At 36.0% G+C, this 20,617-nt stretch overlaps 1 pseudogene; it reads left to right on the forward strand.

Moving 5' to 3' along the window:
• Positions 1-15,143: 15,143 nt before the first annotated feature.
• Positions 15,144-16,127, forward strand: LOC149831996 (mitogen-activated protein kinase kinase kinase 20 pseudogene; annotated as a pseudogene).
• Positions 16,128-20,617: the final 4,490 nt, after the last annotated feature.

Consider the following 20,617-nt stretch of genomic DNA (forward strand, 5'->3'; position numbering starts at 1 on the left):
TTAGTTGCTGAGTTATCTCATCTTGTGTTCTTTTTGAATTTGTTTCATTTATTAGCCTTTCTTTATTGTTCTATGTTTGACGATTAGTCGTCTTCTCTGATCTAATAAATCTTTTCTTCATTATTCTAAAAGAAGAAGAAGAAGAGACTTTCGTGATTTTATTGCAATATTTTTAAAATTATATTGTTCTAAGAAAAGAAAATATTGTCAAAATATCACCTGTTTTGAAAATATCATGTTTCTTAGCTGAATATTCATACAATGAAATTGCTTTTGAAGACTTTTTATATAACATTTTTATGGTATTTTATAGAGTGATGCATAACTGCTTAATTCTCATATTGATTCATATTCATAAGGTATGACTAAGTTTTTATGTTGGCTGTCACTGGCCTATCGCAATCCTCCTCTTTTATTTGGGCTTGGGACCGACAATGTATAACTAAACAGTTATACACAGGTGGAGTTGGGATCTGCTTTAAGCCATTTCCTATTTGCTATAGTGATGAATGAGCTTACGAGATCAATTCAAGAAAATGTGTCGTGGTGTATATTGTTTGCTGATGATATTGTTTTGATTGATGAGTCTAGAGCTGAGGTTAATGCTAAGTTAGAATTATGGAGTCAGACATTGGAAGCAAGAGGTTTTAAGTTGAGTAAGAGTAAGACAGAATATATGGAATGTCAGTTTAGTAAGCAACGAAGTAGTGATGGCAGTGTAGTGAAGCTTGGTGAGCAAGAAATACCAGTGGATGATTATTTCAAATATTTGAGATCTATCATTCAAAAGTATGGAGAAATTGATGAAGATGTAAATCATAGGATAAAGGTTGGGTGAATGAAATGGAAAAGTGCAACTGGAGTGTTGTGTGATCGTAGAATGCCATTGCGGTTGAAGGGAAAGTTTTATAGAACGACTATTAGGCCCGCTTTACTATATGGCACAGAATGTTGGGCTGTCAAGAGACATCATATTCAAAATATGCGTGTAACTGAGATGCATATGCTTAGATGGATGTGTGAAAATACAATAAAAGATAAGATTCAGAACAAGGAGATACGTAAGAAGGTAGGCGTTGCACCCATTGAAAATAAGATGAGAGAGAATCGTTTACGGTGGTTTGGACATATTCGACGAAGGCCTAATGATGCTCCAGTTAGAAGGATGGAGAAATGGGAAAATATATTAGTTAAAAGAGGTCGGGGTAGGCCTAGGAAGTCATGGATGGAGATAATAGGAAATGATATGAATGCTTTGAACCTCACCGAGGACATGACATTGGATATAAATGATTGCAAGAGAAGGATTCATGTGGAAGACCCAGAATGGTTTTCTTTTTTGGTTCATATCGCTGACCCTAATTGTTTTGGGATGAAGGCGTTGTTGTTGTTGTATGCATAACTGCTTAATCAATAGGTGCTTGAACACCTACTTGATGTTGTTGAGCATCCATCGCGTGCATGATGGATGCTCAACCTTTTTTTACTCAAAAACATGCAAAAATGGATGAAAAAGGGTATTAGCGGTGCATAAAAACACCATTAAAAACCGTTTTCAAAATGCTATGCATGTCCCTGTAGACCATTTATTGGCGTTTTTATGCGCCGCTAAATGGATTTTTGCTCGTTTTGCACAAAACAACATCGTTTTGGTCTTTTTTTTGCACTGACCATCCATCACACCCAAGATGGATGGTCAGCATGGGTTAAGTAGCTATTGACACGTAATATATATATATATATATATATATATATATATATATATATATATATATATATATATGAACTATTGCATTATGCTCAATCCAGTCTTGGTGGTCAAGTCTGTCTTTGGGGGCATTTGCATCAAGGGGTTTAAGACACAAGAGTCAGCTAAGGGGGCTTTCAACTCTTGCATTATGCTCACATGCAATGCAAAGTAATGCTTGTGTCTCATCAAGTGTCTCGCATTCGTTGAAAGATGTGGATCCCATGACAGACAGACGGGAAGCAATCATCCCACGAATGATTCCCTCCCTGAGGGCTCTTGTTTTACCAAACTGTACATTTGCAAGAGCAGAGATGGTTCCTTAATTATATCGATCCCTTTGTATGGCGGATTGATGCCCACAAGTTAGCAATTCAGCTCCACTCATCATCCCCCACATTGTATCCTGTTTGGGATCACATTGATGAGAGTTGTTTTCATTAAATCTGACGTTGTAGATGGATTCAAACCTCAAAGATTTGTACTAAATTGACATAGGCTTCATGCTCATAGTTTTCAGTCCGGGAAGTGGGTGCAATCCAGTCACTTGTCAACTTGAAATGAGTTAACCCTTGGATATAATTTTTTAACCAAAAAAATATATGATTTTCTAGGCAAATTTTGACATTTATAGGTGTTGATTTTTGAATTACTAGAAAATCTTAGACGCAGTGTCCAATTTTGGTGATTCAAATGTTGATGTTCACTAAACCAATCATGTAGACTACACCTACGGGATCAGATTCAATCAAAACAACTTGCATTAATGAGATTTGAAGATTGTGGTATGACAATGGGGAGGACGTAGAGAATGGATGGAACTGAATTGACGATGTAGGCAGACATCCTACAAGCAAATGAATGTTTTTTTTTCTTATTGCACGGGGATGCATGAATGGATCAGGTTGAATGGATTAGGCTGCCCTAGTGTGACTGGCCCATACCCGTGACATGTTTGAAAAAGTTACAAATCTTTGAAAACGCTTGAGGATAACATTGTCCAATGATATGAACCAACTCAATCTCAACTCTACATTTAAATCTGAGAATGAGACGCCAATGTTTCTTGAAAATCATGTGAGGGCTAATTTTTTTCAATCATTAGTTTCAGTCATTATACAACAAATACTAAATATTTGAAGCTTAACATTTTCATCCTTCATAGTGACTGACTAATTCAACTCTTGGTTACCTAGACTAGCAAGAGGATGCATCAGAGACCAAAAGATTAAAAGTTCCCCAAAAACCTATATATGTGCAAATGTGTATGAATACAAAATACTTACAGCATTAGATGCTCAAACTTTTGTAAATTTATCGTGGCATGATATTCCAGGTATAATAAAAGGCTTGAACGTCAAGCACCTATGGAGATGGCCATGGTGGTAAGGCAGTAATCACCTTGCTGTCATTCCATTATTCCACAAGAGAACAGTACATAACTTATTCAAGCTACAGAAATTGACATATATAGTAACCAGATTGTCGATAATTTATGAAATAGCACTCAGGATACAAAACCAAGGATTTGTCACCAATCTGAGCATGATGACATTCATGCACTAGATTGAAGAGAGATGAAATCATCAGGCACTTTGGTCTTTTCTTTGCCTCAAATGAGGCAGCTTATGTAATAAATATACATCAAGCAGTCTATCATAGTCACGAGATGTAAGATATATCCCTATAAAAATATAGGGCAGCTATTTAAGAGCAAACTGTTAAAATGTATTGATTCATATACACACACATATATATATATATATATATATATATATATATATATATATATATATATATATATATATATATATATATATATATATATATATATATATATATATATATAATATAATTTTAAACTGTTTTTTTCTCTTTGTAATAGGTAATACCTTTTAGGAGTATTGTGGTAATTTTGTACATGTAATAGGCTCTGCCCTTTAGCGCAGAACTGACCTCTTTTTTATTTTATTTTTATTCTGTCCTTTATACTTTTGTAAAAGGGCAGTTGTGTTTTTTGTTAATATAACAGTTGAGAATCTCCGACATCGATATTCAGTTTTGTCTTTTAGTGAATATAGTTGGAGATCTAACAGCTATATCTCTAGTTATTGAAGCCTTTCCCAACAGCTACATTGATCCTCTTGGCACTCTTGTTTGTATATAAATAGGGACCTCTTGTCCCATTAGATGTAATGATTTCCAAAGAATTTTATCTCAATAAAGATTATTATTATTATTATTATTTGTGTATGCTTTTTGATGCCCCTTATGATTTCATGTATTTGTCATTGTTTGGCCTGTTTATTGACCCTTTGTGGACTTGTGCTTGTAAATATTTAGGCTCTTTTTAGCCATTGTATGCACTTAGGTGCTTTTGTATTGCCTTTGGCATTTGTATTATCTCTTGTATGACTTGTTCTTCTGCTTATGCACATTTTGGTTTGTTTGTTTATTCATTTTATTACATGGTATAAGAGCCAAGAAAATTTTCTTGGTATTTTGCCTCTTTGGGTATTTGACTTTTTGGTTTAAGTTCATGTTTTGTGAAGGAATCATGATCGATATATACCTTGGATTCAAAGTTGATCTTAACCCGGTATGTATCTTAAATCTTCATATATATGATTATTTTTTTAGTTGTCTATCTCATGTATTACTCATGAAAAAAATACTCATTTTTCTTATCTTTGAAAAATTATTTATTGTTTTTTAAAGCCAACTTTTAAATGCTTTTTAAATTTATTGTTGTTTATTAAAAAAAAATTTGTATTAAATGTTTTATAAGATTTATAATATTTGTTTGATTTTGTGAAATGATATTTATACATGAGTATGCTTTTATGAGATCTAGTTTGAATCTTACGTTTTTGAACTGTCTTTATTTAATATGTACGTATATGATCTAGTATTCTTGAACACATGCTTTTGGCACTTAGATGCTTTATACAAGCACTTCATGGTTATAAATATCAAAACATGTTATGTATGACTTCAAATTCATGTCTTTTTATTTTTTAGGTTTGTAATATTTTGTTGAGGCTATTTCTTGTGAGCATGGCTTAGAAACTTGTGGTATTTATGTTGAACTCCTCTATGACGTTTATGATTGCATTCTGAATGTGCATTTAAAAAAAATTATAAAAAATATTTATGTTATAGCGTGCCTTCTCACCCTTAGTGACCTATGTTTTCTTGCCTTAGAGGCATGTATTTGTGCCCTTAGTAGCCTTGAATATGTATTTGTGAGAATTAATAAAATTAATATTTTAAGTTTTGTATGTTCTTGCCTTAGTGGCGTTGTGATTATTTCACTATTAGCTATTTCCCTCTTGAATTACCTTCTCAATGCATTCCTTATAAGAATGTATGTTTTTTGAATTTTTTATGCATATTATTGTGTGTCTTATATGTGGCCTCATGAATTTTTTAGTGACTTGTTTGCATCTTGTCATATGATTGACATATTTATAACATCTTTTTGAAAGTGTTTTTTGTAATAGTTTATTCTGTCACTTTTTTGTTTGATATATCCATTATTATTGTTTAGCATTTTTGAGGTGAGTTTTGTGCACCTAAGTGTTGTAAATCTAGAGTTAGTTGTTGGGTGAGTTATGTGTATACCTATATCTTCTTGTCAATATAGATTATTAAGTTTATGAGCATTGTATTGGCACATGTTTTGACTTTGACTGACAGTTGATTGACCTATGGTTTTATGAGTGAGTTGTATTACTCAATTTTTTTTTTGTGCACCTTACTGTTATGGAGTCAGAGTTAGTTGTTGGGGTGAGTTATGTGTGCATGTTACAAACCCTTTTCTACTCCAGGTTCGGCCAAAACCAGATTCACCCCAACCAGAACCCGCCTAGCCAGGACTGCACAAAGGAGTCTACCTTCATCCCAAGACTCTTAAAGAAACCCGCCCTGGAGTCCTACCCAGGCTGGGACTCTAATGGGTTGCCCCTCGTAGAGTCCTCTCTAGGGTGAGAACTATGTATATTTTTACCATTTTACCCTCTTATAAATCTTTAAATAGATGTACCCTGCTTAGTTTATTCTAATAAAGTTTATTCAAATATTTTTGTAAGCTTTGTTTATGGATTTTGTTCATGTTCTATGAGGAAACATATTTCTCTCTCACCTCTCTTCTATGCTTGTCATCGACTCGGAGAGAAGGCATTTTCTCCCTCTTTTGCCATCGACCTTCTGTAACAAATATCACGAGATTTATGAAAATCTTGAGATAATATCATGAGAAATTGCTTGAAAGTTTAAAACGACAATTTCTCACAAGTTTTTTAAAATATCGTGAGAATTTAAAAAAAACATAAATACCATGATTTAAACACGATATTTATGTTTTAAATGACTATTTATCATGAAAAAACCATGTATTTTTATTTTAAAATAATTTTTATTAATATTTTTTTTATAAAAATATATTTTATATTTTTAATTTGTTTTTTATTGCTGAAATTTTGTCAAAAAAATGTGAGATTTATGAAAATTTTTCAATTTCTCGCAAGGCTTTGACAAACAAGATTTTGCCAAAAAAAATGTTTGTCACTATGCGTCGACCCCCCATCCACCTCACGCTTCCCTTGGTTTATTTATGATTTATTTTCTAGTATTCTAGGGTTTAGCAATTTATTTATAATTTATTTTTTATTTTTGCACATATATATAAATATAAATTCTTATTTTTTCTTAAAATACTCAAAATTTAAACTATTTTTTTGTACTTGGATCCAGTTTGAAGTATTTATATATCAACAAATATCAATTCTTATTTGATATTATCCATGTGTCCCATTCTGTCTGCACAACATAAAAAAACATTGGACTTTTGAACACAACTTTCATGTACAATCGAAACAAACGTTGGATGGAGTACAATTGTTACATAACAGACGAAATTGATGTTCTATCTGTTTTGTTCGTTCGTTCCATCCAATATTGGGCAAGCCATTAAACATACCCTAGCGGTGTTCGATTGGCAGGACACAATCGTCCATTGATGTTATTTCATTTCATCCCACATGGACTCCACCAAATCAAATGCAAGATCATGGGTCCCACCAAAGCGAGACTCAAAAAGAACCCTCATCCAACTTTGGCAGGACAAAAGTGTGGGACCAGACACCTCCCCTAACATTCAAATGCCCCTTCAGAATAAGTTTGTGATGATTGTGTCTTTTAGATTTTCTCAGTTTCTTGTGATTGCAAGTCACAATTATGACACGTTTACAAGTTTAATGGAACATGAGAAAGTGCAATTCATAGTTGTGATTCTTACAAGAGAATGATTCTCCCTTGAATTTTGTGAAAGTTTGTTATAAGACTGACTGTGTGACCAACAATTACAATATTTGGATTATCAGTTGTGATTGCTCATGGCACCTATGACCAAAGCAAATGTGCCTTAAGATTATGTTTGATGTAGATTTTATACTTGTGTCATAAACATCACCAATATTTTGAATGTGCCCTGGTTTTATAGGGATCATTACATAAAACATCAAGATGCCAATAAGTTCAAAAATACCACCTTTTGCAGTATATCGCAAAACTATAATAATTTTAATGTATTTTATTTTTATCTTTTTCATTATTTTTACTTATGTTTTTTTATTTAGCATATGTCAAAATACTTTTTGTTTTGTCACGAGAAATGTTTTTTTTTAATTTATGATCAATCACAACTATAAATAAATAAAAAGTATAGGTTGAAATTTAATATGTAAATATTTAGATTGTGAAAAGATATAAGCTGCTCATTGATGGAATTTGGCTCAAAACTATCCCTATGTATTCCATCTATTTTCCATTTTCCTCTAAGTTTGTAGGTAATGTGTTCTCTATAAAAGTTTAGTCCCATATTGAAGGTTTTTGAAAAAAGTTTTATCCTTATATAGAGGGGTGGTGCCTTAAATGGCAAGACCCTCAAGGGCATTAGATCTTTTACTTGTGCATTAATTATTCATGGATCTTGACCCTTGATCTTTGGATTTGGATCTTGGGCTTGGGTTTGACTTATCTTTTTATAACTCCCCAACAATTTTGTATGGGCATTAAAGGTTCAAAATAGTGGTTGTCCATCAACTTTTGACTTAGTCAAGGTTTGATTTGACCTTGTCAGGGTTATTTCTATCCAATTTTGGCACTCCTATTTTCATAACGGTTGAGCCTTTATGGCTGACTGTTTTGGCCAACCATGGACCATTTAGTTCTAGTTGTTTGGGCCTCTTAAAGACCCATTATGACCTTTATGGTGGCTAGGGTCTGAGGCCTATATAAACTCCAACTCTCTCCCATTTCTCTTATCCCGTTATCTCCTCCATGCACTCTCATGAGTTATCTCTTCCTCTTCGACGAGCTCTGCTCTGCTCTCTCTCCTCTTTTAGGTTTTCTAGATTTCAGTTCGGATGCTTATCTAGGATCTAAATCTAATTGTTGTTTGAATCCTTATCCAGGATCATTATTTGGATCCAGATCTAGTTATAACGCGAACCTAGATCTAGTCGCTATTCAGATTCTGATCCATTTTCTATTTAGATCCAGATTTAGTTGATATTCAGATCCTAATCCAATTACGTTTGGATTCTGATCTAGTTGCTATTTGGATTCAGATCCAGTTGCTATTCAGATTCAGATCTAGCTACAATTCTTATCTATATCCACTTAAAGTTTAGATTCAGATCCAGTTACAGTTAGAATCCATACCCACTTGTATTAAGAATCTATATCCATGATCCATACCCAAATTGAGCTTAGATGTTCCTATCTTAATCAAGAGGTTGTTCAAGGTGGTTTATATCGAGGTTATCGATCTCACCCAGTGCAGGACATGGATTGATTTTTTGCAAGTAAGCAAAAGCTTGGTTGTATCATGGGAGCATAATTGCATGAGTACCCATTGCACTAAAAAATTGATCCAAAGTGGGGTAACTATCACTTGAAAGATAGCGTGTGTATACACGTGCCTCCGAATGTACCTGGTTCAAGCTTAGTTGCCTAACCCACTAAATTAAGCAGAATTTTCAATACTCGTGACTAAACTTGTGTTTAGCTGATAAAAAACTCATTCAAATTCGTTAAATATGCTCAAAAAAATGAGCTGGACAAAAATAGTTTTGGTGCTCCTATTTTCATAATGGTTGGGCCTTTATGACTGGCCGTTTTGGTTAGCCATGACTCATTTAATTCTAATGATTGGCCACTTAAAGACCCATTATAGCCTTTATGGTGGCTGGGGGGCTAGGGCCTATATAAACCCCAACTCTCTCCCATTACTCTCATCTTATTCTCTCTTCTCTCATGAGTTATCTTTCCCTCTCCCATGAGCTCTGCACTCGCTTTTCTTTTGGGTTTTCGAGATTTCAGTGTAGCTCCTCATCTAGGATCAAGATCTGGTTGTTTTTTGGATACTTATCAAGGATTGTTATTCAGATCCAGATTCAGTTATAACTCAAATCCAGCTTCAGTTGTTATTTAGATCCAAGTTTCGTTGCTATTCGGATCCATATCCAGTTACAATTTAAATCCAGATCTAGTTGTTATTTAGATCCAGATTTAATTGCTATTCAGATCTAGATCCAGTTACAGTTTAGATCATGATCTAGTTCCTGTTTGGGTTTAGATCCAGTTACAATTTTGATCTATATCCAATTGAAGTTCAAATTCAGATCCAATTACAGTTCAGATCCATACCCACTTGTATTCAAAATCTATACCCATACCCATGATCCATACCCAAATCAAGCCTAGATCTTCCTATCCTAATCAAGAGGTTGTTTTGAGTGGTTTGTGTCAAGGTTATCAGTCTCACTCAGTGTAGGGCGTGTATCAATTTTTTGTGAGTAGGCGAAATCTCAGTTACATCCTAAGAGCATAATTGCACGAGTACCTATTACACCAATGACTTGATCCTAAGTGAGGTAACTATCACTTGAAAGATAGTGCACGTATACACATGCCTCCAAGCATACTTGATTCAAGGTCAGTGACTGACCCACTAAATTAACCAAAAATTTCAACACTCATGACTCAGCTTGTGTTCAACTCATAAAAAACTCATTTAAATTCATTAAATATGCTTACCAAAATGAGTTGAACAATTGCAGTGGGTGTTTGGCTCGTATAAACTTGTTAACTAGTGACAAATATATTTTACTATATATCACAAAGTATAGACTGTTGACGTGTTTGGCTTGCAAATAATAAGCTCAGAGATCAAGTCCTATTGCCTCCAACTTTAAAACTGTGTACTTATTTTGTAAGTGAGGCACTTTGAGCTTAGCTTAATAGATTTAAAGTATAGATTCTAGCATTTTCATTTTTTTTGTAAACATGCCAACTGAAGCGCAACTCATCATAAGAATTAGTCGTGCTTGAGCATTATGTTTTCATTCTCTACTAACTAGACAAAACTTGTTTAGTTGTGTTTGATTTAAGATTCTATTTCTTCTTCAACGGAGACAAGGGAAGGAGACATCTTGGGGCTGCAGTCTTTTTTTCCATTTTCTATAGTGAGGGGACCAACAAGAGATGATACGGGAGATCCAGTGCGACGAACCTACCCACCTACTTATTGTGAATGATTAATAGGTCAAACTTATTCTTTATGTTGTGGGAGATCTAATTATTAAAGGATAATGTGACTTTGCCAAAGTGTTTATCAATTTAAATATTAAATTGATGCTATTTTGCATTCATATTCGATTAGTGAAAAAGATTCTTTAAAAAACAAAAGAGAAAAATAAATAAATAAATTTATATATGATTTTAACAAGCATGCAAATGTAAGAAAATTTGCATGCCAAAAATTTGCACAAACATTTTTTTATTTACGAATCTACTTGAGGTGCTTAATTGAAATCCACATATTTCTATGATAACTTTGAACTATAGATACAAAGTTAGTTTGCGATGTTTCAATCGAGAAGTTCTTAGATATGGGTATGCGAACTTCATATTATGTATGTGAATTTAGTTGGATATTTTTCAAGTTACAATTTATTAAAAGTTGTCTGCACTATATCTCTTGAATTTTATGTTATATGTGCAAATTTAGTATGATATTTGCGACTTTTTGTGGTTTGAGTTACATGAGGTTCACAAATTTGGTTATGCAAACTTTGTGAGGTCCACACAAAATTGCGTGATTCTACCTTTAAGTAAGATGGTATGATACTCGGGCAACATATCAATATATCACACAAACCTTACCCACATCAACTATGTTCAGGCCTGAGCTGCAAAGTGCATCTCAAGCGTAACTTGATTCGATCTGGGTACCCAAATTTCATCAAGCAGCCTGGCTGATGGCCACCCTTAATTATAACACTTAATTAGATTGCACTTGTTTTTTTTTTCAGATGCCAAGCTCAACTTTGGGAGGTTGATGAATAACTTCCACACCTATGTAAGCATGTATATTATAGTTTTGGACCAAACGACACTTGATTCCAACATTTATCTCACTTCATCATGGGTCTGCAGTCTTTTTTTTTCATTTTCTTTAGTGAGGGGACCAACAAGAGATGATGCTGGATATCCAATGCGACGAATTTACCCACCAATCTATTGCGAATTATTAGTAGGTCAAGCTTATTCTTTATGTTATGAGAAATCTAATTATTAAAGGATAATGTGACTTTGCAAAAGTGTTTATCAATTTAAATATTAAATTGATGCTATTTTGCATTCATATTCGATTAATGAAAAGGATTCTTTAAAAAATAAAAGAGAAAAAATAAAAATAAATAAAATAAATGAATTTATATATGATTTTAACAAGCATGCAAATATAAGAAAATTTGCATGCCAATTTTTTTTTACAGATCTTTCCTTATTTACGAATCTACTTGAGTTGCTTAATTAAAATTTGCATATTTCTATGCGAGCTTTGAACTATAAATGCAAAGTTAGTTTACGATGTTTCGTCCAGGGAGTTCTTAGATATGGGTATGCGAACTTTATTCTATGTATGTGAATTTAGTTGAATATTTATGAAGTTACAATATATTAAAGATATTTGCACTATATCTCGTGAATATCATGTTATATGTGCGAATTTAGTATGATATTTGTGACTTTTTGTGATTTTAGTTATAGGAGGTTCACAAATTTGGTTATGCGAACTTTGTGACCACAAAAAATTGTGTGATTCTACCAAGTATGATGATACAATACTCGGCTAGCGTATAAATATATTGCGCCAACCTCAAGTGATTCGCTGTGTGAAGGGTAAAGTAGTCTTTTTAACAATAAACATTAGCGGGTTTGAACATCGGGCATATTTTAAAAAATTATAGTGTTTTTTGTGAAAATGCATCATTTTTGCCATTTAATATGATTATTTTTCATTGAATAAAACCTTTGTGGTCTTTCCTACCTGCCCAAGATTACATCCAGCTTTAACCTTGATGCAAGGGACGCCCTTAGTGGGTTTTCACCTTGTGATGTCCTGTCTTTTTTTTTTTTTAAGAATTGTGATGTCTTGTCAATTTGGTGATATTTACAAGTTGCCCCTCCTAGATGAAATAAGCCCTCATGGGCCAATACAATTAGGGATGAACATCAGGCCGGGCGCAGATTATCTGGCCCAATTATATCTAGCGTGTGCATTTTTCATATGGGCCCTGCCCGACTATATTGGGGCATGAGCTGGAAAGTGCTTCTCAAGCCTGACCTGATTTGGGCTGGGTACCCAAATTCCGTCAATCAGCCTGGCCGATGGCCACCCTTAAAGAGAATCCTCTTAATTAGATTGCACTTGATTTTTTTTTTCAGACTCCAAGCTCAACTTTGGGAGGTTGATGACTAACTTCCACACCTATAGAATCATGTCTATTATAGTTTTGGACCAAATGACACTTGATTCCAACATTTAAATCACTTCATGCCCATCCCCCCCCCCCCCCCCCCCCCCCCCACACACACACACACACACACAATATTCTACGAAAAATGGCAAAATATCAGCAACAAAAAACTCATTATAAATACAATTAAAAAAATTTATGTTTTTGTTGACAAAATATCAGCAATAAAAAATAAATTTTAAAATTTAAAACAATTTTTATAAAAAGTACAAATAAAATATTTAAAAATAAAGAAACATTGGAATTTTTTATGACAAATGGCTGATAAAAAAATAAATAGTGAGTTTAAAACATGATATTTATATTTGCACGAAAAATCATGATATTTTGAAAATATAGTGAGAATTTAAAGTTTAAAACTTTTAGGTAATTTTTTGTGATATATTCGTGAGTTTTTTTCATAAGTCTTGTGATATTTGTGATATTGGTCAAAAGAAGAGCTGACAATATCAGTCAGGTCTGCCCTTGGATGTCGTTCATCTACCTAATGAATGGCAACTAAAACACTATCCATAAATCACTTATTTCTTAGATGGGTCCCAAATTTTTTTTAGGGCCTTCTTGTTTTGGATGAGTGGCATTTGTGATGCAAAGAATTGAATGGCTAAAACAAAGCAAATGTTACTGTGTTCTGGCTGCCGATCATCCCGTGGATGAATGGCATCCTAGAGCTACTGTCAGAACTGCCTCAACCCAATGTTGTCAGTATGGGTGCGTATCTGGCGATACATACCATATCGATAAAAAAATGATAAGCTTTACTAGGGATGGCAATGGACCGAGGTGGGTGCGGGCGACAATGTCTCCACCCCAACCCCGTCTCAAAATTTTTGCCATCCATCCTCCCACAGGTTTTGATTTAAACCTCCATTCCCAGTTTATTCCCCATTTCATGTCCTCCGGTCTCCGGTCCAAATGGGGTGAGGTGAGATGGGGCCCCGTTTTCCCCCAGTCCACTGCCATCCCTAATCCCCTCCTTCATTACCGTAATGGGAGATTTTGGAACTCCACCCCCGCCCCGTTAGAGGAAGAAGAGGAGATAAATGGGATCTCATGTGACTCGTTAGAGGAAGGAGAGAAAGGCGAGAGATAAGAGAAAGGGTTTTATGTTAGGGTTAGAAATATTTATATATAAGATTGTATAATATGTATAAGGGTATAATAGTAATTGTTTTAACCGATATCGGGGATCGAGTCCAGGGCGGGATGGGGCGAGGCAAGGTGAGGGCAAGAGTAAGTCCATCCCTGCCTCTATTTTGCACGGGTTTTGATGTTAACCTCCATCCCAGGTCCACTCCTGGTTTCTTGTCCTCCCCGATCCAAATAGGGCGAAGCGGGGCAGGGCCCCATTTTCCCCTTGTCCACTGCCATCCCTACTTTTCATTCCTAAAATTGGCTATTTTTTGATTAATGTAAAAAATACTTAAAAACTAATTTTAATATTATTTTAATAGCTTTAATATGTTTCACGTTATGATTGACACATAATATTTTATAATTATTTTTTGGACCATTCCGAACTATTCACTTGAGTATCGGTATCGGTTACCTCTACCTGACAGGGTCTCTATGTCAGCCAATTGAATCAAGGGATCCCTTATGGGATTGTTAGGGCATATCGTTGCATTTTGAGGCTCAAGGAATGCTGTCATGTGATTAGTTGAAAGCATGTAAAGGATCACTAGAATATTCCAGCATTGAAGCACTGCAATATGAGATGGTGGAATCCAAACCCAACAGGTATATGAACTCCAAATCTGATTAGCTAAGTGCTTATATTTCATATGTAATTGGATTGGATAATCCATCAGATTCAGATAAATTTGGATGCAAATCTGCATACCAAATAAAAATCATGTTTGTCTTCCGAGAATCTGACAAATCAGATTCCGGTTCGATTGGATATCCGTCGATCACCCCAAGTTCTTTCATTAGCTACGTAGATTATAACAAAACCACATCACGAGTTGCCGTAGATTAACGTAACTTTATCCATTTGTTGACCCAATTAGTTAACAAGTTGAATGAATAATCATTATGATAAGTCAGTTACTTGATATCAAGTACGTGCCGTAGGTAGAAATTAGAGAATTAACTGTGTACACAACTGGTTGGATATAGTTAGATCATAACATAACTTACATAAAATCCAGTTTTTTTAAAGCCCATCTTACCCTGGATCTGGATCCAATCTGGATGTGAAAAGGTTAAAGTTGAATTGGATCTAAATTTTACATGGTAATATCAGATTTGAATAAAGTAAAAAAAAAAAACATTTTTTTTTTTATATAGGCAAAAACGCACACTTTATATGATTCAGGTATGGTTTCTCTTATGGTGGCTCCAATTAGACTCGGTTCTGGATCACATACCATCGTCTCAAGTCAGGTTTGGTTCTAGTTCTACATGGGTCCAAACCAAATCCGCCCCGTTGACACCCTTAACATAACATGCGTCTTTGTTATCCCAATCTCAACAGGATTCATTCAGCAAAGAGACGGGAAAAGATGGAGTACGTCAAGGGGAAGCTCCTCGGCAGCGGAGCCTTTGGAACCGTGCACTTAGCGACTGCGACCACCACCAATTTCGGCCACAACCGCGACCACAGTCTTCCCTCTACGTTCGCCGTCAAGACCACCATCTCCACCTTTGGTTCCTCCCTGCAGAACGAGGCCTACGCTCTCTCCCAACTCCCTTACTCCCCACGGATCATCCGTTGCTTAGGAGGAGACTGCAAACTCGAACCGTCGACCGGAGACACCCTTTACAACCTCTTCTTGGAGTACGTCTCCGGTGGCAGCCTCTCCGACCGCTGCGGAAAACTCGACGAGCTCACCGTCCGCCAGTACACCCGCGAGATTCTCGAAGGGTTGGCGCACATCCATCGGCACGGTTTCGTTCACTGCGACGTCAAGCCTGACAACATTCTGCTCGACCCATCGTCCGGAATCAAGATCGCCGACTTCGGGCTCGCGAAGCGCACCGGGGAAGAAACCAGCAAGAAGGCAACGATCCGAGGGACGCCCATGTACATGTCTCCGGAAGTCGTGGTCGGAAAAGAGCCGGAACCGGCATCGGACGTATGGTCTCTTGGCTGCACCGTCATCGAGCTCGTCTCCGGGAAGCCGCCGTGGGATATTCCGGTGGGAGGCGTTGACAACGCGGTGCCGCTGCTGTTCAAGATCGGGAGGTGCGGCAAGTCGCCGGAGATTCCTCCCGAGATATCGGAGGAGGGCAGGGATTTTCTAACGAGGTGCCTCGAGAGGGACCCTCGGGAGCGATGGACGGCCGAGATGCTGCTGCACCATGAGTTCGTGAAGCAGAACGGCGTTGATACAGCATCCCGTGGTGCTACTGAGGTGTCGGGTCGGTTCTTGTCAACAGCCGGTTCGCTGGACTCTCTTTGCTGGAGCAGATCATCGTTATGGTCGTCGTCTTCATCTTTTTGTTCTTCGTCGTGGTTCTTGACGGGGAACGTCTGCGCCAGGTGATGCTTCAACTGAACGGCTAGGATCATCTTGTCAAAGGATCAGATCGTTTTGGGTCATTAGAGTCCTACATCCTTTCTATTTTATCATACAAGTTTCTATTTTCGGGCTCTGTATTTGGGTTCGTATTGGTTAATCTGACTTTGTATCATATCATTGTTTTATATCAACACGGTTTTTGTGATAATGTAGCTAAAACTTTCCTAAAAATGAGTACCTTAGAACTGTTAAGTAACTTTGCCTGAATCTCATGTTTTCAACCAGCAAAGTTTAACCGCAAGCGGGCTAGAGGAACGATCCAGTACTATGGCGTAGGTGGGCCCCTAGGATGGGTGGGTTCCATCATACACTCGATCCTAATGGCATCATGGAACGCATCATGTTTCAAGTGACGGAGTGTTAGAAGGAGAGCGAGCTCCAAGGCCGCCGACTCAGGACCTCTGTAACAAATATCTATCGTGAGATTTTTATAAATCGTCAGAAATTGCCTGAAAGTTTAAAACGGCAATTTCTTGTGAGAATTTTAAACCGTGACCAATATCCCGATATTTAAGATTTTAGCAGATATTTATCGCAAGTTTTTTATTTTTAAATATATTCTATTTATATTTTTTTTATAAAAACATATTTTTAAAGTTTTTTAAATTTATTTTTTATTGCCAAAATTTTGGCAAAAAAAAAATGAGAGATCTATGAAATTTTTTGAAATCTCCTGAGTTTTTGACTCGCGAGATTTTACCGTTTAACTTTTGTCACTGTGCTCAGGACATGTTGGCAGCTATTTGAAGACGTGGATAATCCCTAAGAACTTTGCTAAGTATTCTGCCTCGAGTACTGGATCTGCTCTCGCCGAGAGAGAGAGAGAGAGATAGAGGGGGGGGGGGGAATCATCGATATAGCCATAGGCTAGCTCAGGTGATACGTCAAAACACAAGTTCTTTGTGTTTAGAAATCCCCACCATTTATTCTTCAAAATATGGGCCCCACCAAACTGTGTTGATTCTATCTATGTAAGGCTATGGATGGTCGTGATTTCAAAACACCAAAAAAATTGTGTTTTGACGTATCACCTAATGCATGGGGGGCGAGCCAGGAATATAAACTAAGGTGGTCCAAAATGCATAGTACAACAACAACTATGCCTTCATCCCAAAACAATTGGGGTCAGCGATATGAACCAAAAAAGAAATTCATTTTGGGTCTTCCACATGAATCCTTTTTCTCCAATCATTTCTATCCAATGCCATGTCTTCGGTGAGGTTCAAAGCATTCATATCCTTTCCTATCATCTCCATCCAAGTCTTCCTAGGCCTACCCCGACCTCTTTTAAGTAATATATTTTCACATTTCTCCAACCTTCTAACTGGAGCATCATTAGGCCTTCGCCGAATATGTCCAAACCACCGTAAACGATTCTCTCGCATCTTATTTTCAATGGGTGCAACACCTACCTTCTTACGTATCTCCTCGTTCCGAATCTTATCTTTTATTGTATTTCCACACATCCATCTAAGCATCCGCATCTCAGCTACACTCATTTTTTGAATATGATGTCTCTTGGCAGCCCAACATTCCGTACCATATAGTAAAGCGGGTCTAATAGTCGTCCTATAAAACTTTCCCTTCAACCGCAATGGCATTCTACGATCGCACAACACTCCAGTTGCACTTTTCCATTTCATCCACCCAACCTTTATCCTATGATTTACATCTCCATCAATTTCTCCATACTTTTGAATGATGGATCCCAAATATTTGAAATAATCATTCACCGGTATTTCTTGCTCACCAAGCTTCACTACACTCCCATCACTACTTCGTTGCTTACTAAACCGACATTCCATATATTCAGTCTTACTCTTACTCAACTTAAAACCTCTAGCTTCCAATGTCTGTCTCCATAATTCTAACTTAGCATTAACCCCAGCTCTAGACTCATCAATCAAAACAATATCATCAGCAAACAACATACACCACAATACATTTTCTTGAATTGATCTCGTAAGCTCATCCATCACTATCGCAAATAGGAAAGGGCTTAAAGCAGATCCTTGATATAACCCAACCGTTATCGAAAAATTGGTTGTCACCCCTCCACAAGTGCGGACATTGGTTACTACTCCTTCATACATATCTTTAATTATACTAATGTACTTGAGATAAACACCTTTCTTCATCATTGTCCACCAGAGAACGTCCCTAGGTACTCTAACGTATGCCTTCTCTAAATCAATAAAAACCATATGCAAATCTTTGTTCCTCTCTCTATATCTTTCAATAAGTTGTCTAAGAAGATGTATAGCTTCCATAGTTGATCTTCCAGGCATAAAACCAAATTGATTCTCCGATATCATGACAACCTTCCTCAACCTAGACTCAATCACCCTCTCCCAAAGTTTCATAGTATGACTCATGAGTTTTATACCATGATAGTTTGTGCAATCTTGTATATCACCCTTATTCTTATATAAAGGCACCAAAGTACTCTTCCTCCACTTATTAGGCATCTTATTTGTTCGCCAAATCAAGTTAAAAAGATTTGTCAACCATTCTAAACCTTTATCTCCCAAGCATTTTCAAGCCTCGATAGGTATACCATCTGGGCCAACTGCCCTTCTTGATTTCATTTTCTTCAAAGCCTCTGCAATTTCTTTCTTTTGAATCTTGCGCATGAAGTCACGATTAATCTCATGAAAAGGAATGGAGAAGTCTCCAAGATCTTGAGCATGACTATCATTAAATAGCTTATCAAAATAATCTTTCCATCTCTCCTTAATCTCCTCATCTTTGACTAAAACCCTTTGCGTTTCATCTTTGATACATCTAACCATACCCAAATCCTTCGATTTCCTATCTCTCATCTTTGCAAGCTTATAAATATCCTTCTCGCCTTCTTTGGTATCCAACTTGTCATAAACCTCCTTATATACCTTAGCCCTCGCGTTTCGAACAACTTTTTTAGCTTCCTTCTTTGCTATCATATACTTCTCCAAATTCTCATTATCACGACTCTTACTTAGATTTCTATAACACTCTCTTTTAACCTTAATAGCTAATTTGACATCCTCGTTCCACCATGATGTATCCTTACCTAGTGGTGCACCGCCTTTAGACTCACCCAATACCTCCTTAGCCACTTTTCTCATGCCACCCGCTATCTTTTTCCACATTGATTCTGAATCCTTCTCGAGACACCAATCAGCTTCCTTAACTACCTGCTCTATAAACATTCCTTGTTTAGCTCCTTTCAGTGCCCACCACTTAATTCTAGGATCTATCCTATGTCTATCCCTTTTGCGGCATTGTCTAATTCTAACATCTAAAATTAAGACTCTATGTTGTGTAGCTACACTTTCTCCCGGTATAACCTTACAATCGATGCAACAACCCCTATCTCTCTTTCTAAGTAGGAAAAAATCTATCTGACTCGTATTAACCCCACTTTTAAATGTTACTAGGTGATACTCCCTCTTCCTAAACCAAGTGTTTGCTAAGATCATATCATAGGACAAACAAAAATCTAAAATCCTTTCTCCACTTTCATTTCTTTCTCCTATACCATAGCTTCCATGGATACTCTCAAATCCATCCCTACTAATGCCTACATGTCCATTAAGGTCACCGCCGATGAAAAACTTTTCTCCATAAGATATCCCTTGTACTACTCCATCTAAATCTTCCCAAAACTGATGCTTAATGGAATCATCTAAACCTACTTGAGGTGCATAAACACTAATAATATTAATAATATCCGTACCTAATACTAATTTAATAAGTAAAATTCTATCACCCTTCCTACGGACCTCAACTACATTATCTATAAACTGACGACTCATAACAATCCCTACGCCATTCCTATTCCTGTATACCAAATCTTATATCCCCAAGGTTCTATCACTTTAGCTTTCTCACCTACCCATTTGGTCTCTTGAAGACATAAAATATCAATCTTTCTCCTACACATAACATCTACTAACTCTACCAACTTACCAGTTAAAGACCCTATGTTCCAAGTGGCTAACCTAATTTTATGGCCATCCGAAATGCATAGTACAAAAGAAAAATAATTTTTATAAAAAATATACATATAGAATACCAAAACATATATATACATATATATCTGAAAAAAAAAACCACACACACAAAAATAATACATTCCTAAATCAATATTGTTGATTAAAAAAATACAAAAATAACAAATTAATATCCATCTCATTAAAATCTAAATGCTAATTCAGAAAAAAACAAAAAAATCTTAAACCCTAGTTATTGAAATGCAACTATTTATGTAAAAGTAAGAAAAACCTAAATTATAATGTTAACAAACAACATTTTTAAATTCACGTGCTAAGTGAAAAAATTTTAATAAAAAACTAATTAAAAAAATCATTATCCTAAAAAATGTCATGCTGAAAGAAAAAGAAATCGGATGATGGTTGAATGTGGGTGGGGCATCGATTTAAGCAAAAATAAGACAAAGGACCTGGTCTGAT

This window comes from Nuphar pumila, chromosome 7 (assembly GCF_984573655.1).
Source record: "Nuphar pumila chromosome 7, dmNupPumi1.hap1.1, whole genome shotgun sequence".
In the NCBI taxonomy this organism is placed as follows: domain Eukaryota; kingdom Viridiplantae; phylum Streptophyta; class Magnoliopsida; order Nymphaeales; family Nymphaeaceae; genus Nuphar; species Nuphar pumila.